Source organism: Rhinopithecus bieti, unplaced genomic scaffold (assembly GCF_001698545.2).
Source record: "Rhinopithecus bieti isolate Rb0 unplaced genomic scaffold, ASM169854v2 scaffold_3734, whole genome shotgun sequence".
Classification (NCBI taxonomy): domain Eukaryota; kingdom Metazoa; phylum Chordata; class Mammalia; order Primates; family Cercopithecidae; genus Rhinopithecus; species Rhinopithecus bieti.
The window spans coordinates 5,323,622-5,343,191 of record NW_016804423.1 but is presented as its reverse complement, the minus strand read 5'-3'; the positions used below and the strand labels follow the sequence as shown (position 1 = coordinate 5,343,191).

At 43.7% G+C, this 19,570-nt stretch overlaps 1 long non-coding RNA gene across 1 annotated transcript in view; it reads left to right on the top strand.

Moving 5' to 3' along the window:
* The window catches only part of LOC108527077 (uncharacterized), a 56,419-nt gene that overhangs the window by 889 nt on the left and 35,960 nt on the right, over window positions 1-19,570 (top strand). Inside the window, exon 2 of the long non-coding RNA XR_001884687.1 lies at window positions 2,626-2,887. This is a non-coding gene — a long non-coding RNA (uncharacterized LOC108527077). The remainder of the gene's footprint in view (window positions 1-2,625; window positions 2,888-19,570) is intronic.

Here is a 19,570-nt window from a genome sequence, read left to right as displayed (position 1 = left end):
CCTCCCTTCCTCCCTTCCTCCCTTCCTCCCTCCCTTCCTCCTTTGCTTTGTCGCCCAGGCTGGAATGCAGTGGTGCGATCTCAGCTCACTGCAACCTCCGCCTCCCAGGTTCAAGCAATTCTTCTGTCTCAGCCTCCCGAGTAGCGGGGATTACTGGTGTGCACCACCATGCCTGGCTAATTTTTCTATTTTTAGTAGACAGGGTTTCACCATGTTGACCAGGCTGGTCTCAAACCCTTGACCTCAGGTGATCTGCCCGTCTCGGCCACCTAAAGCGCTGAGCCACCGTGCCCGGCCAGATGGTGATTTTTCAGCATGACCTCCCTTCCCAGATTCCATCCAGGACATCATGTTGTTACATTTGGTTGTTTTATCTCCTAGGCCCCTTTAAGCTTTGACTTTTCTCGGATTTTCGGTTTTGATGACGCCAGCAATTTTGAGGATTAGTGGTTGGTATTCTATAGAATATCCGTCAGTCGGGTTTTGTCTGATATTTCTCTCATGATTAGATTGGAGAGTATAGGTTTTTGGGAGGAAGACCAGGGCAAAGTGCCATTCTCATCACATGTTGTCAAGCATGACTTCTCACTGTTGGTGTTGACTTTAACCCCTGCCTGGATGAGGTCATGTTTTCTCCACTGCAGACTTGCTGCTTTTCTCCTCCTTTTCCTATTTCTGTCTTTAGGAGGGGCCACTGTGCAGCCCGAACTCGAAGGGCTGGGAGCTTCTTGAGAGTAGAATATCTGCATACATTAGAATATCTGCATACATTAGAATATCTGCATGCATTATTTGAAGTTCTGCATGGGAGACGGTATCTTTCCCCCACGTATTTATTCAAGCATTTGTTATCTCAGTGTGGACATATGAAGATTTATTGTCTATTTTGCATTATAGTCCAATCCTTTATTTTGTTGTTCAGATGGTTCTGAATTGTTGTTGAGTTACGGTAGCTTGTATCTTTCAGGGAATTGGTCCATTTCATCTGAATTGTCAAATCAATGGGCAGAGTGTTGTTTGTGGTATTTTCTTATTCATTTAATATCTGTAGAAACTGTAATGGCGTTACTGTAATCTCATTTCTGATATTAGTAAATTGTGACTTTTCTCCTTGATTGGCCTGGAGAGAGATTAATCACTTTTCCTCATCTCAAAGCAGCAGCTCTTGTCATCGATTTTTCTGTATTGTTTTCTGCTTTATATCTACGGATTTCTGCTCTCATCTTTATTATCTCCTTTCTTGTGCCAGCTCCGGGTTTTTTTCTTTTTCTTGAGATGGAGGGTAAGGTGACTGAAATCCTTCTGCTGCATTCCACAATTAGTTTTTTTCTTTTCTTTTTTTTTTTTTTGAGACGGAGTCTCATTCTTTCGCCCAGGCTGGAGTGATGTGGCGTGATCTCAGCTCACTGCCACCTCCACTTACTGGGTTCAAGCAATTCTCCTGCCTTAGCCTCCTGAATAGGTGGGATTACAGGCACCCACCACCATGCCCAGCTAATTTTTGTATTTTTAGTAGAGATGGGGTTTTGCCATGTTGGCCAGGCTGGTCTCGAACTCCTGACCTCAGGTGATCCACCCGCCTTGGCCTCCCAAAGTGTTAGGATTACAGGTATGAGACACCGTGTCTGACTCACGAATTTTAACATGCTGTGCTTTCATTTGTATTCATTTCAGAATACTTGCTAATTTCTCTCCTCTTCTTTGATCCGTGGGTTGTTTAGAATAGTTTGTTATTTGGCTTTCAAATATTTATGGGTTTTCCAGATATCTTTCTGTTACTGACTTATGGTGTAATCTCATGGTGGTCAGAGAACATATTTTGTGTACATTCTTTCACATTTACTGAGATTTGTTTTATGACCCTGAGGAAGGTTTGTCTTGGTAAATGTTCTGTGAGTGCAGAATAAAAGAATCTTGTTCTGCTGTTTGGTGGTGGAGTGTCTTGTGAAGTCCATCAGTGTAAGTTGGTTGGTATTAATCATATTACCTGTTGAGGTCTTCTACACCCTTACTGACTTGTGTCTACTTTTACTTTTCAATTATGGAGAGAGTGCTGTTGAAATCTCTGACTATAATTAGGAATTTGCCTATTTCTCTTTGCACTTCTCTCATTTTTACTTCATGCATTTTGAATCTCTGTTATTATTAGGCTCTTAGGTATTTAGAATTGTTATGTTCCCTTGATGAATTGTCCTGTTTGTCATTATAAAGAGACTTCCTATTCCTGGTAATATGCTTTGCTTTAAAATATACTTTGTTTTATAGTCACTCCAGCTTTCTTTTGATTTGTATTAATTTGATGTATAGTTTTTTCATTCTTTTACTTTTAGTCTTATTTGTGATTTTATATTTAAAATGATCATCTTGTAGACAGCATACAGTTGGGGGTGTGTGTGTGTGTTTTATCTAATCTGGCAATCTCTACCTTTTAACTGGAATTCCTAGACTTTACATTTAATGTGATTATTCACTTGGTTGAGTTTAAATCTACCATCTTGTATTTGTTTTTCTTTATTGCTGAGACAAGACCCTTCTTAGTACTTATTTTAAAATTAGGTAGTTAATTCAACAAATATTAAGTATCTGTGATGTACCATTGTAAATTTGCACTTTTAAAATTATTAGAGAAGGAAGACTTCAACTTCTGGTTCAAATGGAATAGTAGTGACCAGATTTACCCTCCTGCCTGATGCAAACAAAAGTCCCAAAGAAACCAGACAAAATATAACAGTGGGTCTCATGTACACCTGACAGCGGAGGACAGAGACCTAAGAGACTGGAGAAACCAAGGTGAGTCCTGCAGTTGCCCTGACTTACCACCTGGATGAAGATGACAGTCTGCAGCACAGGGAGCAGGGCCCACGCAGAGCACGGCAGTTTCTCTGAGGTGAGATGGAGCTGGTTGTCCTGGGAAGCTGAGGTGGCTGGAGTTTACAGCACAATGTCCTAAGAGACACTAACTAAGCAGAAGAGAGGTCAGGGCTAGAACTCCATGTGTGGGAATTGTCAGCATAGAAATGGTACTTGATGGTATGGGATTTCCTTGAAAGAAAGTACAGATAAGAAAGTTCAGGACCAACCCTGAATTTTTAGAGGTTGAGCAGGAGAGTTGGAGAGTCTCAGGAGCCAGGAGAACAGAGTTGCAAGAAACACACCGTCGGCTCTTTCGAATACTGTGGAAAGACAGAATTAGATGATGATAGAAAATTGGTCATTGTGTTTTGGATTTATTGGTTTTTTAAAAGAAGCAGCTTTTGATTATATGGACTTTATATAATTTCTCCACACATGTATAGTTTAAAGTTTAATCATAAAGCCAGCAGCCACTACTACCTCCTAGTTTAAAATACAGGACATTTCTAGTAACCTGAAAGCCTCTTGGCTCTTTCTGATTATATTTCCTGCTCTCTGTGCAGGTAAATCATCTTATCTTTTGTGGCAATCACTCTCTTGCTTTTCCTTGTAATTTTACCACCTGTGCATACGCTCCTCACAATAATGGATTCATTTTGTCTACACTTGAATTTTATGTTAGTGCCATCTTTCATATTTTATAAGTGAGGTCATACTGATACCTGTAATATGAAGGTATCACGTTGATACCATGTCAGCTATAACTGACATTCACTCATTGATATGTACTATTCTGTTTTTTTTTTTAATCATACCATAACTTCTTCAGCCATTCTACTGTTCATGGGTATTTGGATGACTGGCAATGTTTGCCTGTTACAGATGTTGTGGTGTGAGTATCTCTTGGGCATATACGCAAGAGTTTTTCTAGGGTAAATACCCACGGGTGGAATTGCTAGGTCATAGGATATCATCAGCTTTACTGCACAGTGCCAAGCTGTTTTACAAAATGCCAGTTACGTTCCTACCACCAGTGTGTGCAAGCTACCATTGCACAGCATTCTGGAACATTCGGCATTGCCAGGCTTTGAAAGTTTTGCTTATCTGGCTCCTGCATGATGGTATCTCATTGTGGCTTTAATTTTTACATATTAAATACTAATGAGGTTGGACATGTTTTTTATATTCACTGACCACTTTAATTTTTTCATTTTTGAATTTCTGGTGCAAGTGTTTGCCACTCTTTGGAGGGTTGTTACTGATTTGTAGGAGCTACTTATGCATTTGTATAATGGCCTTTTGTTAGTTACGTATATTCCATATATCTTTCAATTTCTAGCAAGATTTTAACTTTCTTTGCGTTCGCCTTTCCTGAACAGACATTTTAACTTTCAATATAGACCTATCCATATTTATGTTTTTTAAAAATGTTACGGTTAGCAAATGGGTATTTTTACTTTTTAGTTTGTTTGTGACTTTTATTTTAGTTCAGGGGGTGCATGTTCAGGTTTGTTACATGGGTAGATTGTGTGTTGCAGAAGTTTTGGATACAAATGATTCCATCACCCACGTGGTAAGTGAGCATAGTAGCTGATAGGCAGTTTATCAGTCCCCCCCCACCTCCTACCCTCCCACCTCAAGTAGCCCCCCGTGTCTGTTATTTCCATCCTTGTGTTCCTGTATGTTCAATGTTTAGCTCCCGCTTATAAGTGAGAACATACGGTATTTGGTTTTCAGTTTCTGTGTTAATTTGCTTAGGATAATCGTCTTCAGCTACATCCATGTTGCTGTAAAGGACACGATTTTATTGTTTTTTTGGCTGTGTAATATTCCATTGTGTACACGTACCATATTTTCTGTATCCAGTCCACTGTCGATGGGCATCCAGGTTGATTCCGTGTCTTTGCTATTATGATCGTGCTGCAGTAAACACATGAGTGGGTGTGTTTTTGTTTGTTTTGCTTTTTTGGTGGAACGATTTATTTTCCTTTGGGCATATACCCAGTAGTGGGATCACTGGGTTGAATGGTAGTTGTGTTTTAAGTTCTTTGAGAAATCTCCAAACTGCTTTTCACGGTGGCTGAACTAATTTACATTCCCACCAACAGTGTGTAAGTGTTCCTTTTTCTCTGAAACCTCACCAACGTCTGTTGTTTTTTGACTTTTTAATAATAACCATAGTGACTGGTGTGAGATATTATCTCATTGTGGTTTTGATTTGCGTTTCTCTGATGATTGTGAACATATATGTTTATTGGCTGCATGTATGTCTTCTTTTGAGAAGTGTCTTCATATCCTTTGCCCATTTTTTAATGTGGTTGTTTGTTTTTAACTTGTTGAGTTGTTTAAGTTCCATATAGATTCTGGATGTTAGAACTTTGTCAGAGGCATAGTTTGCTGATATTTTAACACATTTTGTAGATTTTCTGTTTACTCTGTTGATAGTTTCTTTTGCTGTGCAGAAACTTAGTTTAATTAGGTCCCATTTGTCAACTTTTATGTTTGTTGCAATTGCCTTTGGGAGCTTAGTTATAAATTCTTTGCCATGGCCCATGTCCACAATGTTATTTCCTAGATTTTCTTCTAGAGTTTTTATAATTTTAGGTCTTACATGTAAGTCTTCAATTAACCCTGATTTGATTTTTGTATATGGTGAAAGGAAGGGGTCCGGCTTCAGTCTTCTGCATATGGCTATCCAGATATCCCAGCAACCATTTATTGAATAGGGAGTCCATAGCGTGTTATGGTCGACCTTGTCAAAGATCAGATGGTTGTAGATGTGCAGCCTTATTTCTGGGTTCTTGATCCTGTTCTGTTGGTCTATGTTTTTGTTTTAGTTTTCAACCCAGTACCCTGCTGTTTTGGTCACTGTAACCTTGTAGTACAGCTTCAAGTCAGGTAGTTTGATGCCCTACATATATATCTCCCATCACTGAAATCATGGAAGATAGCCTTCTATATTTTATTCTAAAAAGTTAGTGCAGGTTGAGTATCCTTATCCAATATGCTTGGGACCAGAAATGTTTCAGATTTTGGATTTTTTTTCAGATTTTGGAATATTAGCATTATGTTTACCTGTTAGCATCCCTAATTCAGAGATCTGAAATCTGAAATGCTTCAGTGTACAGTTCATTTGAGCATCATGTTGGTGCTCAAAAAGTTTCAGATTTTGGATTTTCCTATTTGAGATGCTCAACCTATAGTTTTATCTTTAAATTTTGTTTTTTATGTACATGGGATTAATTTTAACATATGGTATGAGACAGGAACCTATTTGCATTCATTTTTCATAAGTGTATTCAGTTGCCAAGCACCAGTAATTGAAAAGCTGGATCTAGAGTACTGTTTCTGTCATAAAGCATGAATCTGCATATGTGTGTTTTGTTCCATGGATCCAATTGTCTTGCCCCACACCACTACAAGACTGTCTTAATTTCTATAGTGGTTATTCTTCAAGAATGGCTATATCTGACCTTTTCTTTTTCATATACATTTTAGAATCTAGTTCTGCCTGCCCACCGCCAATAAAATTGGTATTTTGGTTAGGATTGTAAGGCCTCTGATACGGTTTGGATCTGTGCCCTCACCCAGATCTCATGTTCAGTTGTAGCGCTCAGTGTTGGAGGTGAGGCCTGGTGGGAGGTGATTGGATCATGGGGATGGATCCTTCATGAATGGATCAGCACCATCCCCTTGGTGCTATTCTCCTACCCTTCTCCTGGTAGTGAGTGAGTTCTCACAAGATACGGTTGTTTAAAAGTGTGTGGCACCTCCCGCCTCTCTTGCTCCTGCTCCTGCCATGTAAGACGCCTGCTCCTGCTTTGCCTTCCACAATGAGTAAAACCTCCCTGAGGCCTCCCCAGAAGCAGATGCTGCCATGCTTCCTGTACAGCCTAGGGAACCATGAGCCAATTCAACCTCTTTTCTTTATAAATTACCCAGTCTCAGATATTTCTTTATATAGCAGTGCAAGAAAAGACTAATATAAATTGAATTGGAGAAAGATGACATTATAATACTTATTCTGCTGATCTATGAACATACTATATCTCTCCATGTTTGCGTAGGTCTTTCAAGATTCTATAAATTTCTACATGTGGGTTTGCACAGCTTTTGTTAAATGTATTCTTAGGGACTTTATTTTCTTAACACCATTATAAATGGTATCTTTAAGGTATAATTTTCTACTTGTTGCTGATGCACAGAAATACAATTATATTTTGTCTTGTATTTTTTTGATATGGTGTCTCACTCTGTCACCCAAGCTGGAGTGCTGTGGTATGATCTTGGCTCACTGCAACCTCTGCCTCGCAGGCTCAGGCGATCCTCCCACCTCAGCCTCCCAGTAGCTGGGACCACAGGCATGTCACCATGCCCAGCTAATTTTTTGTATTTTTTGTGGAGATGGGGTTTCACCATGTTGCCCAGGCTGGTCTCAAACTCCTGAGCTCAAGCAATGTGCCCATATCAGCCTCCCAAAGTGCTTGGATTACAGGCATAATCCACCATGCTTCGCCAATTAATTTTTTATATGTTATTTTATATCCAAAAGTCTTGCTAAATTATCTTTGCCATTATCTATTAATTCTAGGAGCTTATCTGTTTTGTTCATTGGATTTTCTATGTACCTAGTCTGGCTCTCCCAAGAAGGAGGTAGCAAGATGGAATTAGATTTATTAGGGAACACACCTGCAGGGGAAATGGGGAGGGATTCGGTGGGGGTTGGGAAACCCAGCAGACCAAGACTGAGCTCATATCCTCATGAAGAAGGAGAGGAGGAGGAAGATTGGCACAAGGATCTGAGACTACAGTGCAGTTCTGAGGTGTTTGGCAAAGCCAGTGGGGATCCTTGAGCTAAAGTTGTCTGTCAGAGGAGTCTCATGTCTTCCAGGATGGGCATGGGCTGGGGGCAGCCTGTGGACAGCATGACCTCTCTCTGCATGGAGGCTGGGAGGCCTCTGCATGTTCCTGGGCATAACCGCTGTGGCCTCAGATCACATTCCCACAGATGAAGGTCTCAGCCATTTTCATGGCCACACAGACCTGTTTCTCCAGACATCTGGAGAGCAACTCTTTTATGTTCCTGGGGCCTCTCTTCCCGAGGGGAGACTCTAAAGAGGGTGTATGGGACGGGTGGCAGTTCTGGCCACTGTGTATGGGGCTGGAATTGGTCTTCCCCTCCCGTTCTGTTCATGTTAAATTCTCCTCATCCTCAGGGATCTTTTGACTGGTGTTGGTGGCTTACCTTGTGATGTGACCTGAACTGAAACTCTTAGGGTGCAAGGGTCTGAATCTTTGGTAATTCACCCCTTTCAGGCCAGGCTTGCTGCACGAAAATGAGACAAGGAAGTTCCAGGAGGCACCAGCTGGGATTGTCTGGGTCCCACGTGTGCTGCTTCCTGTCCCAGCGTGTCTGCCACCCTGCCTTTTCCTGTGCTCCCGCCAGGGTGGTGGCTCCTGGGCACAAGATGTATGGGTTCCCCGGCAGCAGCTGTAACCCGTGGTTCAAAGGGAACCTTGCCCTGGTGGGGAAGGTTTGAGTTGGGGGACACAGTGCTATGGAGAAGCCTTTCTTAGCTGGTGCACAGAGACCTGAGGAGTGGCACTGTCCTTGCAGGAGGTGCTGGAGAGATGCTTCAGCTGTACCTTGAGTCACCTGACCCATGTTCTGGGTGGAGCATGTGGGACCCAGCCTGGAGGGACCGGCCCCTGTGTCCTCACGGGTCACTTGCCTCCCAGCCGTGCAGCTTGTGTGTCCATCTAACACCTGGATCACATGGACTGAAAGTTCATGATCCTCAGGGGTCAAGCCAGGAATGTCCCATGTCCAGCAGCTGAGGTTTGCTTAATAAACACCTGTACCACCATATAGAAATCTAAGGGGATTAGTAAAAACCAAAGCTGTGGAAGAATACAGTTGCTCCTCGACTTACCATGGGGCTTCGTCCAGTAAACATGCGTAAATTGAAATCATGTGGCCCAATCGGGCACGGTGGCTCACATCTGTAATCTCAGCACTTTGGGAGGCTGAAGTGGGAGGATGGCTTGAGTCCAGGAGTTTGAGACCAGCCTGGGCAACACACTGAGACTTCATCACTACAGAAAAAATGCGTGGCTGCCTGGGGGCTGCCCAACATTGTGAGAGGACAGCTCCTGCTGCCTGCTCATCCCTTTGCATTGTGGTGAGGTCAAAAATCCAACCTCAGGGACCTTTTCTATAGTGATATGCAGTGTAATATAAAATATAATATAAAATGGCTAAATATAAAATGGCTAAATATAAAATGGCTATACAAAATGCCATATATAAAATGGCAATATAAAATGGCTAAATAAGCAGACCTCATACAGGAAGTGTGCTACATATCTCAGTAAAGGGGGACTCTTAAAAGTATACTTTGTATATGTAAAGTTACGTAAAATACATGAATTTTATTATATGTAAGTATATTTACCTTTGAATTGACCAATCAAGATAGAAAGACTAGAAAATATGCCCCAAAATAGCAGGAGTTCTCTCTGATTATAGAATTAATCAGGATTTTGTTTTCTTCTTTGTGCTTTAAAATGTTATTGTTTATGACGAATTGCTTTTGTAAGCCAAATAAAAATTAGAGAACTAATGTATAGGTTCAGAAAAGCTAGCAGTGAAAGCAGCCTCTTTAGAGGGCTTTAGTGCGGGTGTTGGGGGAGCGTCACTGGCGGGACCCCTGAGCCACCACGCCTGAGAGTGACGGGTGTGCCTCAGGCCACGTGGTGTCCCTCGAGCTGCGCTGAAGAACCAGCCACGTGCTCTCATCACGGCTTGTTCAGCCTTTCACCTCCCCAGTGTTGAAAAACACCACAAGCTCTTCCCTAAATGTCCCCTGTGTAGCGCAGTCAGTTTCGGGATCTTTAAGGACACGTTTGAAGCCTCGGAGAGCCTGTTCACAAGTCACCAGGTGCATGGAATTGGAGATTGGCGAGGAGCCCGGCATCCTTAGACCCTCGCCCCTAGCCACGTCCCCTGCTGTCTGTGGAGTCTGGCACAGACGCTGGTGTGGGATCTGAGCATCTCTTGAATCAACGGCCAAAACCTGCACATCCTGAAGGCACCCACAGTGTCACCTGTCTGGGGGTCCTGAAGGGTCAGCAGCCTCACCTGGAATGGAGATCTCATGCCTGTAGGGGTTTCCCAAGAATACAGAGGTGTCATTACCTCTGAGGTGCTTTTGGTTATTGTGGCCTCTCTGCAGTAGGGGACAATTTCCAAAATCATTATCAACACCTAATATGCACCAGGCACTTCCTACGCTTACCTCTCCCTCTGACAGCCACCCTAGAGCATTTTTAAGATACCGTTCTTTTTTCATCTGGGGAGACCAAGGTTCAGGGAGTGAAGTGGACCTGAGTCACCCTCCTTCAGATGCAGTGTAAGGCACCAGGTACCGAAACTCCTCTCCCAGTCCAGCCAGAGAGGCCAGCCAGGTGGGGCTGTGACCTGCTTGGGGTGCTGCGGTCCAGCTCCTCTTGCCGACCTGGTGTTCCGCAGGGAGCTGTCCGGACCCCACCGAGGTGGTCCATGTAGGGCCTGGCAGCTTCCAGCGCCCCTTCCTCCTCTGCTGGGGGCCTCGGCCTCTCCCCAGCCAGCGCCCGAGAGGGGTCGGGTTGCCTAAGCATGAACCCTGTTCCGGAAGTGAGGTTGGCACGAACCCAGTCCCCGCCTGGGGCTCCTGGGGGAGGATGTGCCGGGAAGGGGAAGGAAGAGGAAGGGAAGTGAAAATTGCACAAAGATCTCTGCTCTCCAAAAATATACCTCTGCTCTCTGGAAAATTGAGTAAAATGGGATGGAAATTTGGCTAAGTGATTATGGATATTCTTCTGTGGACGTGTTGCCAGGTGTCTCATAAAGAAGAGAAATAAATTTTTATTTCTCTGCCTTTACGCTGGGCTTAAGGTGTTAATAAGAATGCAGCGAGGGGATGTTGCACAGCAGCTTGCCTGGAGCTGAGATCATTGTTTCCCACAGAGCCTCAGGCCGCCTTCCCCTGGCACCGCGGGGCCGGCTCCCCTCACACCGAGAGACCCCATGGAGCCCGGGATGGGGTGGAGACCGTGTGTCCGGCGTCTCATCCACGTCCCATCTACCCGCGGCGTGTGGGTGGCACTGGGCTGGTGTCCTGGGGGAGGAGGCCCGGGCGCCCTGGGGGCCTCCTGGCCAAGCGGGTGCCTGTTTCAGCTTCTGCGCCCTTCTGGTGTGGGCCGCCTCACCCGCAGGCTGGAGAGGAAAAGCGCTTCCCATGCACCCTGCGGCTGGAGTCCTGGGGAGAGGATCCCCCACCTCCACGTGGGGCTGTGCATGGAGAAGCTGGCAGGAGGCGCCGCTTCTGGGACCAAGCAGGGGTGTCCAGTGCTTCTCGGGTGAAGTCTGCACCCCATACCTGGGTGTCTAGGGGCTGAGTTGAGTTGGACACCCGGGTGGAAGGAAGCAGCTCTGAACAGTGGCACAATGTTGTCCTCGGAGCCCTTTCACCTTGGGTCCTGATGTGGCCCCTAAGAGACAGTCCCTAATGTCAAAGCCACATGCTTTAGCGGGGCCAGGAGGCTTCTGGGCACCTCAGCACTCGCAAGGTACAGTCCAGAGCTTGCGGACTGGGAGCCTCAGGGCTGCCTGTCTTCAGCCCGGTGATCTCTGGTGCAGTCCGTGTGTCAGAGGGACAGGAGGCACACATGCTGGGAGGGCTCCTGAGGGAGGGTGGGGTCCCCTGGTCTCCGAGTTAGCAGGGCCTTGCTCTACCCTGCTTTGTGCACACTTCAGTGTAGCCCTTTCTCTGTGCCGACTCACCAGGCTTCCTTTGGTGTGTGTGTGCATAGTCACATGTGTGTGTACATGGATGGGGCACTGTCTGCCTGTGTGCATGCCTGTGTGCCAGCCTGCTTTGACATTTACGCTTGTGAAAACTGAGGTATGAGAAATGCGTGGTTTGGCTGCTCTGACAGATGCTGGCTCCCGTGCCACCCACTTCCCCTCGCCCCACAAATCTCGTTTTGTCCCCTGGCCCGAGCCACTGTGGAGCTGGTGTCTAGCGGCACAGGTGAGCTCTGCCTGTCCCTGAACTTCCCACCTGCCACATGTGCCCTCTGCGCCTGGTGCTCTGCTCTTCAGAGTCCTCCTGGTGCCGCCTGTCTCCGGCTCACGGGTTCTTACCGGTGGGTAAGGCGCATCCCACCTGTGAAGGTACTATAGCTGATCCGCTCCCCTCGCTGGACACCCAGGCTGTTTCCAGCCTCTGGCTATTTTTTAATATGTTGTTAATAAAGATGCCATGAACATTTGTGTGCAAGTTGTGTGTAGCACACGTTTGAACAGCTCTTGGATAAATGCTTGAAGTGGAATTTCTGGATTGTGCACTAAGTGTATGTTTAACTTTATAAGCAACTGGCAAGTGCGTGTGGAAAGAACTCACACCTTTCTGCATTCTCACCAGCAGCTTGTGGGTTCTGGCGGCTGCACGTCCTTACCAGCATTTGGAGTCATCAGCCTTTTTCATTCTGGCCGTTTCAGGGACGTGAGGCGGTGTCTTGCGCCCCGCATGCCCACCTAGTGTCTGCGGCCCTGAACACCTTTCCTGGGCTTGCGGGCCATTTGCTCATCTCCTTTGTGAAATGCCTGTCAAGCATGTCGTCCACTGTTATTGGGCTGTTTTTCCTTTTCGTCGGATCGTAGGTGATGGTCGTAGATTCTGCCTGCAAGCCTTCTGTCACGTATGAATTGCAAATACTTCCTCCCTATTTATGGCTGGCCAATTTAATTTGTAAAAGCTTTCTCACTTTGAAACAATCTCAGACTTGCAGAAAAGCGGCAAGTACAGTAAAATAACTTTCTCTTGAAGGACTTCATGATAAGTTGCAGACCTGTCACCCTGTCACCCCCATGTTTTTGAGTTTGTTTTTTCTACGACCAACCGTGTTCTCCTATGTAACCACGACACAGCCAGCAGGACCCAGAGTTGAACATGGATCGACTGCTTCCCTGACAGCCAGACCTCACTCCGCTTCCACCCACTGTCCCCAGCAAGGCCTCGTTTAGATGGCGAGTGGCTCAGTCCAGATCACATGCCCACGAGACAGCCGGCACCTAGTTCCTATTCAGCCTGGAGGTGTTAGCAGTCTTGCCTTGGCTTTTCTGGCCCTGAAACTTTTGAAGAAGATAGACAGTTATGTTGTAACTTTTCCCTCAGTTTGGATTTGTCCAGTGTCTCCTCGCCATGACATTCAAACTATGCACCTGTGGCAGCAAAACTGCCGAAGTCATGTGGTCTCCTTCCTGTGCCCTGCTGTTGGGGTTGCCTGAGCTCAGCTACGAGTACCCAGTGAGGCGCCTGCCAGACTTGTCCACTGTGAGCTCAGTCGTTCCCTCTTTGGAACTAACAACGTTTGGGGGGTAGATTATGAGAATATGTAAATATTCCATTCCTCATCAACCCTTCAGATAATTTATTTATTTATGGAGACAGAGTCTTGCTCTGTTGCCCAGGCTGGAGTACAGTGGCATGATCTCAGCTCACAGCAACCTCTGCCTCCCAGGTTCAAGCAGTTCTCCTGCCTCAGCCTCCCAAGTAGCTGGCACACGCCATCATGCCAAGCTAATTCTTGTGTTTTTAGTAGAGATGAGGTTTCACCTTGTTGGCCAGGCTGGTCTCAAACTTCTGGGCTCAAGTGATCCACCCACCTTGGCCTCTCAAAGTGTTGGGATTACAGGCATGAGCCACTGCGCCCAGCCTATGTATTTATTTTTATCAGCGTAGATTCATGGTTTTCCATTTTATTAAATGAGATATAATCTGTTACCTTCACTTGTTTTTTTTCATGCTAAAATTCTCCCATATATGGCCCGCAGGAGCCCCTCCAGCTGGCTTCCATGCCCTCTCCCCATGATGCTGTTGCTGCTTGAGTCCTGCCTTACTTCTGACGAAACACAATATTCCAGGTTTCTCTGGTGCTTTCCTTGCCCCTGCCCTGGGATCCACCATTTCTCCAAAGAGTCCTGGTAGTGGAGAATGGCACGCAAGACCTGGGTCCCGCTCTAAGTCCATCTTCAGACAGTTTTTGCTTCAAGTGTTAGCTTTGTTATTAGATACACACATTTAAGATTATGATGTCTTCTTGATGAATTCATCCGTTTATCATTATAAGCTGTCCCTCCCTTTCTCTTAAGCTGTTGGATTTAAGGTCTGCTTTAGTATTAATAAAGCTACGGCAGCTTTCTTTCAGTTAGTGTGTATAGGGCATATCTTTTTCCAGCATTTTACTTTTAGCTTCTTTGTGTCCTTAGGATTAAACTGTGTTTTCTACAAATAACATATAGTTGGTCTTTCTTTTATTTTTATTAGTTTTATAATATCTACCTTTAAACTTGTATATTAAGTCTATTTACATACAATATCAATATATTTGGGTTTGATTCTACCGTATTTCCCTGTATTTTCTACATATAAATCATCTCGTCTGCCCTTTCTTTATCTGTGCCTTTTCCCTGCCAAGGTAAATTCTCTAATTTTGGTTGGTGTTGAATCTTATTTCCTCCATTGATTGGGTGTTTTGTATTGTCCTTTTTTTGTGTGGTTGCTCCAGATATTAAAATGTGCATCTTTGTCAACCTCCATCTTAAAAAAAATCTACTACTTCATAAACAGTGTAAGAAATTTTTCAGCAGCATCATTCCAACCACCACCCTTTCCCCTTTGTACATTTTGTCTTTGTTTTACTTCTACAGATGTTGTAAACGCAAATTACTTTTTAATTATTTTTACTTTAAACAATCAATAGCCTATTCAACACATACATATGTTTGGGAGAAAATATAAATACAGAGAAATAGAGAACATATATATATACATATAAATATTTTTAAGGTGTTTTGAATTTAACATGATACTTTTGTTAGTGTTTATCATGTCTATCAGGTATAATTTCTCACCAGACTAAAGGACTTCTCTTAGCATTTTGGATAATGCTATTCTGGAGATAAAGTCATTCAGCCTTCACCTATCTGAGGATGTCTTTGTTCTAAAGAATATTTTTGCTAGATATGGAAATCTAGGTTGATGCTTTCGTCACATTAAAGATGATGTTTTCTCATCTTCTGGCCTCCTGTGTTTCCGATGGGAAGCTGGTGGTGTTCTCATCTTGTCTCGCTGTGTGTGCCATGCCTTTTTGCCTCTGGCTGTTTTCAAGACCTGTGCTTTCTGGGTGGCCTTCGGCAATCTGACCACGACGTGCCCTGGAGTGGTCTCTTTGTAGTTTCCTACTTGGAGTTTGCCAAGCTTCTTGGACTTGTGGTTCTCTTATTTTTGCCATGTCCTTGCCCATTATTTTTTCAGATAGTTCCATGCCCCATTCTCTTTCTTCTCTCCTTCTGGAACTCCGGTACCATGCACACTGGCTGTTACTCTTCACCTACAGGCCTCAGATGCTTTTTTTTTTTTTTTTTTTCTCCCTGTCTCTATTTGTCCCTTTTGATCAGCTTGGGTAATTTCTATTCATGTCTTCAAGGTCACTGACTCTTTCCCATGCTATCCACAGTCTACAGAGGTGCCCATAAAGAGAGCTCTGACCTGATACAACGTTTTCACTTCTAGCATTTCCATGTGTCTGGTGTCGCCTTTTCCCCTCTTGATTTTGTAACATATTTATCATAGTTGTTTTAAAGTTTTTGTCTGAAATTCCAGTATCTGAGTGATTTCTAGGTTTGGTTCTGTTGGCTGTTTCCTCTGTTGATGGTAGGTGGTATTTTCCTGCTTTCTGATGTGTCCTGTCATGTTTTGTGGACTGCTGGAAGCCTGTTTTTTGGCATGCATATGCCGCCCACACCTAGGCTGCGGCCTCTTCTTGCCAGTCTGTACTGCAGTGGATTTGGTCAGTCCATTCTGTAGCTGAGCTGGGTTTTGGCTTTACTGTTAATTTAGTTAAGATTCTGTTCACCACAGACTTCATGTGATTTGAATGCCAAATCGGAACTCTCCTTTTTTTCTTGGGCTCAGGTGCCTGTGGGTTCCATCTTATCTCCACTGCCTTTCCTTGGATGTCTTCTGGCTCCTGGCATCTGCACCTGGGGGAATCCTCCAGCCCCTGCCTCTCCCTGTGGTAAACACCCTCTACTTTGTACTCAGTGCAAGCCCTGGGGTGCTTCTGGGGCTTCACTCAGCCTTGGTCCCTGCCCTTAGACTGCAGCAGGCTTCATGAGCTTGCGCCCGAGGGGTGGGGCCCTCTGCTTCCCTGACTCTACAGGCCTCAGAAGAAGGCATGGGGCTTCTCAAGGGCTTCTCCCCATTCTGCTGCACCCTTGCTCCTCAGTAGGCCCTTCGTCCCCATGTCTTGGGGGGCATCTCAGCCTTCACCATGTACCCTGTCCTTCTTAAGGGCGCCTGGAGAAGGACCATGAAAAATCTCTGGAGGTGGGGGTGGGAGCACTCGGATACTCATGCCACCCCACATTCAGCCTTTACACATTTGTCAGAAGCTTATCTTTTTTCTTCTTATTTGTGTCCCTGGAAGCTTCTGCCTCCCCCACGGCTAGTCCGTGGCTGACGGCAGCCGTGGGCACTTCTATCTTGGGAAGGCTGCCGATTCGTGGATTCAGTTCACTGGGCTTCTGTCTAGTTCCAGCTCTCTGATGGGCTTTTAAAAGATGACAATTTTTAGATTATCTAAGTTTTTCTCACTTTAAGGAGGGAGCCACATTTCCTGTGCCATCTGCACCCTGAGTGGGAATGGAGTATTAGCGTCTTCTTTCAGCTGGCAGGATCCTCAGAGGATCTCGGGAGGAGATGGTGGGGGGATGGCGTCCTGACACTCCTCTGTGAAGCACAGAGTTTTGAAGGCCGACTCATGGCCAGGGCACTGTAAAGAGATGCTGAGCCATTCAACAGTTACACATTTCATTTTACAAAGGAATAAATGCTCCAAATTTGCCAGTATTCCGTGATGATAAATGGCTATCCATAGTATGCTACTGATCAAATATTTTCAAAAATATTAAAATGCTCAACCCCTTCAAGTTAGAACCTCGCTAGTAATATTTTCACAATGAACAAAGCAGCTATACCTTTCAAAAGAAATGCATCTGTGGAGAAAACATTTTGGAAATGAATGTTCAAAAATGTTTTATTATGTGGTTTTGTGACTAAGAGTGATGTTTCACTTTTTTTTTTTAAGTTTGATTTAAATCCTTAAGAAACTTGAAAAGTAGTTTTCAAACTTGTTTAAAAATATACCAAGAAAAGGATTCAGTTGATTGGCCCTATTTGTTAAAATTATCAAAATTCAGTACATCCTAATTAGCCTGGAGGAACAGCTGATTGTCATCATGGAGTATAGAAACGTACTACCCAAATTTTAACAAAAACCTGGGCGGGGTTGGTCACTGGAATTGAATAATACACAACACTGTTTAGAAGTATAGCAATGATGTGCTTCTCCATTGTGATGAATGTATCCTTGTGAGGAATCATTTTGAGGAATCATTTTTCAGATGTTATAGTCATTAAAACCGACTATCAAAATTAACTAAACTTAAATGTCACTTCAGATAGTTGCACTGCAAAGTGTTAAAGCAAGTGTTTCCTAACAGCATCCAAGCCAGGAACCAAATCAGGGGCATAATCCCATTCACAACTGCCACAAAAAGAATAAAATAACCTCAGAAGACTCTAGCTAACCAGGGAGGTGAAAGATCCCTACAAGAAGAACTACAAAACACTGCTCCAAGAAATCAGAGAGGACACAAACAAATGCAAAAACATCCCATGCTCTTGGATAGTAAGAATCAATATCATTGAAGTGGCCAGACTGCTCAAAGTACAGATTCAATGCTATTCCCATCAAACTACCAACGACATTCTTCACAGAACTAGAAAATCTATCCTAAAATTCTTATTGGAACCAAAAAAGAGCCAAAACAGCCAAGGCAATCCTAAGCAAAAAGAACCAAGCTGGAGGAACCACATTACCTGACTTCAAACTATACTACAAGGTTACAGTAACCAAAACAGCATGGAACTGACACAAAAACAGACACATAGACCAATGAAACAGAATAGAGGGCCCAGAGAGAAAACCACACACCTACAACCATCTGATCTTTGAAAAAGTCAACAAAAACAAGGAGGAAAGGAATTCCTCTTTAATATATGATGTTGGGAGAACTGGCTAACCATATGCAGAAGATCGAAGTTAGACCCCTTCTTTACACCGTATACAAAAATCAACTCAAGATGGATTAAAGACCTAAATGTAAAACCTAAAACTATAAAAACCCTGAAGATAACTCTAGGGCATACCATTTTGGACATAGAAACTGGCAAGGATTTCATAACAAAAAAGGCAAAAGCAACTGCACAAAAGCAAAATAAACAAATGGGACCAAATTAAACTAAAGAGCTCTGCACAGTGAAGAGAAGCTACCAACAGAGTAAACAGACAGCCTATGGAATGGGAGAACGTATTTGCAAACTATACATCTGATAAACATCTAATATCTAGAATCTACAAGGGACTTAAACTAAAGTACAAGCAAAACCCAAACAACTCCATTAAAAAGTGGGCAAAGGACATGAACAGACACTTTTCAAAAGAAGACATATACTTGGTCAACAGGCATATGAAAAAATTCTCAATATCACTGATCATCAGAGAAATGCAAATCAAAACCACAATGAGATGCCATCTCACACCAGTCAGAATGGCTACTATTAAAAAGGCAAAAAAAAAAAAAAAATAGCATGCTGGCGTGGGTGGAGAAAAGGGGACACTTATACATTGTTGGTGAGAGTGTAAATTAGTTTGGCCATTGTTGAATGCAGTGTGGCGATTCCTCAAAGGACTAAAAAAAGAACTACCATTTGGCCGAGCAGTCCCACTACTGGGTGTATAACCAAAGGAATGTAAATCACTCTAACATAAAGACACATGCACATGTATGTTCATTGCAGCACTACTCACAATAGCAAAGACATGCAGTCAACTTGAATACCCATCAATGAGAGGCTGGATAAAGAAAATGTGGTACATAGAAACCACGAAATACTATGCAGCCATAAAAAGGAATGAGATCATGTCCTTTGCAGGAGCATGGATGGAACTGGAGGGCATTATCCTTAGCACACTAACACAGGAACAGAAAACCAAATACTGCATGTTCTCACTTATAAGCGGGAGCTAAATGATGAGAACACATGAACAGAAAGAGGGAAACAAAAGGCTCTGGGGCCTACTTGATGGTAGAGGGTGGGAGGAAGGAGAGGAGCAGAATGAAAACAAACAAAAAACAGCTATTGGGTCGTTTGCTTAGTATGTGGGTGACAAAATAATCTGTACGCCAAACCCCTGAGTCACGAGTTTGCCTATATATCAACCCTGACATGTACCCTTGAGCATTAACCTGCCCATGTACCCCTGAATATTAACTTTTAATACTTAAAATAGTACAAAAAAGCAAATCAAATGTTTCCAAAATAATTGAGCAAATCAAAGCATGGCACTCTCTAAAATCATTACTATTTATACCATATTTTAGTAAGAGCAGGAAAGGATTGATTCCAAAATTGACAGAAAATTTTCTTTTAATATAATTCTTATCTCATCCTTCAAAAATGTCGTTTTGTTATGTGATGTGTATAACCTAGTAACAGTTCTTGTACACAACTTAAATGTGCGTGCCCACTGGGATTCACGTTCA